Source organism: Octopus sinensis, linkage group LG21 (genome assembly GCF_006345805.1).
Source record: "Octopus sinensis linkage group LG21, ASM634580v1, whole genome shotgun sequence".
Lineage (NCBI taxonomy): Eukaryota > Metazoa > Mollusca > Cephalopoda > Octopoda > Octopodidae > Octopus > Octopus sinensis.
This window is the reverse complement of record NC_043017.1, coordinates 33,574,416-33,576,915: the sequence shown is the minus strand read 5'-3', so window position 1 is coordinate 33,576,915 and position 2,500 is coordinate 33,574,416.

Below are 2,500 nucleotides of genomic sequence, written 5' to 3'. Positions count from 1 at the left end.
TATCTATCTATCTATCTATCTATCTATCTATCTATCTATCTATCTATCTATCTATCTATCTATCTATCTGAATAAATTTATATATGAATATGCACATGTACAGATGTACGTAAATATGTTTGTGTGTATGTATGTATGTATCTGTATCCTTACCAAGCATTTTCAGCCAATCTGTTTAGGGGTGTGAAATACCGAATAGAATAGAAAATTATAGATACGAGAAAGATGACGGAAAGTGGATTACCGAAATATTGTTTCAGAAGGAAGAACTCTTATAAGAACAGAAATGTGCATAAATGCGGAATTGGTTAAAAATATATCTTCCATCCAACTACAACAAAAACTGAAGGGAAATAACATATGTTTTCACGTGCATTCACGTGCTGCTATTTATATGTGCTTATTGAAATATAATAACATTAAAATTAGTTGGATTTAGATAGAAACCAAGTAAAATGATCGCGGTGGATTAGAGTTACTTAACGGCTCAAGAAGAGAAGAGAATATCCTTACGAATTTTACAGTGGATAAAGAATTACTTTGAGTAAGTCAGAAGGAAACAGACATCAATGGAATTTGTGTCATAAATTTAAACCGTTTAAGATTTTGCAAAAGAAAACAGTAAATAAAAGAAATATCAGACAGCAGTTAAAGTGAGAAGAAATCGAAGAAAAAAAAATTAGTTGGTTAAGTTAGGATTAAGTAAGGTGGTTTTCTAAATGGAGAAAATGTTACTTTCACAGTAATTGACTGAAGGAATTAAATATAGAAATTAATAATAATTAAAAACATATATGGAAAAGACTTCATCCATCACTGTTCTGTATATATTATGATGTAGCGTGGCATATAAACTATTTTGACAAATACAAATAAAGATGGCATGACAGATATGTTGGGGCTATAAAGGTGGGTAGTGTATAAATTGTGAGATGCAGTGCTTGTTTAAAATAAAGTACTGATTGCAAATTTGTTGAGACTAGTAAAGGTTAAGTATTAGTTACTTCTGTTTATACGAAATATTATCAGTACGATTACTAAAGTGACGAGCTGGCAGAAACGGGAGCACGCCGGGCGAAATGCTTAGCAGTATTTCGTCTGCCGCTACGTTCTGAGTTCAAATTCCGCCGAGGTCGACTTTGCCTTTCATCCTTTCGAGGTCGATTAAATAAGCACCAGTTACGCACTGGGGTCGATATATTCGACTTAATCCGTTTGTCTGTCCATGTTTGTCCCCTCTATGTTTAGCCCCTTGTGGGCAATAAAGAAATAAGAATAGTTAGAATGCTGGGCGAAATGCGTAGTGGCATTTTGTCCGATTCGGTTTTACCTTCTGTCCTTTTGGGGTGGATACATTCAACTAGATCGCTCTCCGCAAAACTGTTGGACTTGTGCTAAAATTTGAAACCATTATTATTCAATAGTTTTATTTTATTACATGCTTTCACTGCTCTACCGAGCGCAGATTTGTGTGTCTTGGGTATGTGCTGGGATTTGTTATGGTGCTCTTATTTTTTTACTGTAATTGAAAGTGCTTTGAGGAAGATGTGTGCAGTGCCCAGGAGTGCTATTTTCACATTGTTATATATACAATGCTCTCATTACTATATTTTCCGCATGACTTATCAAAGAATTAGTTTCGGTTATCATGTTTGTAGAAGCCACGGATATCATGCCACTTATTTTTGTGTTTCTAGTGTAACCTTATTTTTTCTTATATCTTTTGTTTGGTGGGACCTTTTCTTAGGATCTTCTATTTCTCCGAGTACTTTTGTCAAAATAGTGTATTCTTTCTTCATCTAAACCTGCTTCTTGTGCATCCCTAATGTTTGTGATTCCATTTATCGTTTGATTTAATTCTAATTCTTCTGTAACTGTTACCTCGAATGTCCGCGACTTCTGTCTCTTCGCTTAAATCTTCCTCATCTGGTCCACATTCAATCTTTCTTCTGATCGCAGAAATTTCAATTTCAGTTATCCGTTTATTAGTTCTAATTTCTCCAGCCTGGTCAGCTAACCTTTGATCTGTGACCTTAAAAATGACCCTTTTATTCTCATATTTGCTTGCTTCAGCCTTTGTAACCTCTCCGATTTGGTTCATTTCTCAAACACCTGATTGACTTCCTTTTTTCCATTTTCCTTCTGGTCAGTAATTTGATGCCGACGACCTGTAGAAACCTGTCCAGCGTATCCATGTATGCCACATAGGATGGATGGTGACCATCGAGGCCATTGGTTCCAGCCCCACTTGCATCATTATTTGTTTGAAATGTATTTATCATTTACATGAGTACTTCGCTTTCGTAGAGTTTTTCCTTCCCTTAGTATTTTTACCAAGTACCATATCTAGGAAGAATGTCAATATGACACAAGAGCTCATCCGATCCATACTATGGTTGTTATTTTCTGCCACGGCATCAACCCACAATATTTATAATATAAAGGATTAGTTTCATTTTGAAGATTTCTCTCTCTCTCTCTCTCCCTCTCTCTCTCTCTC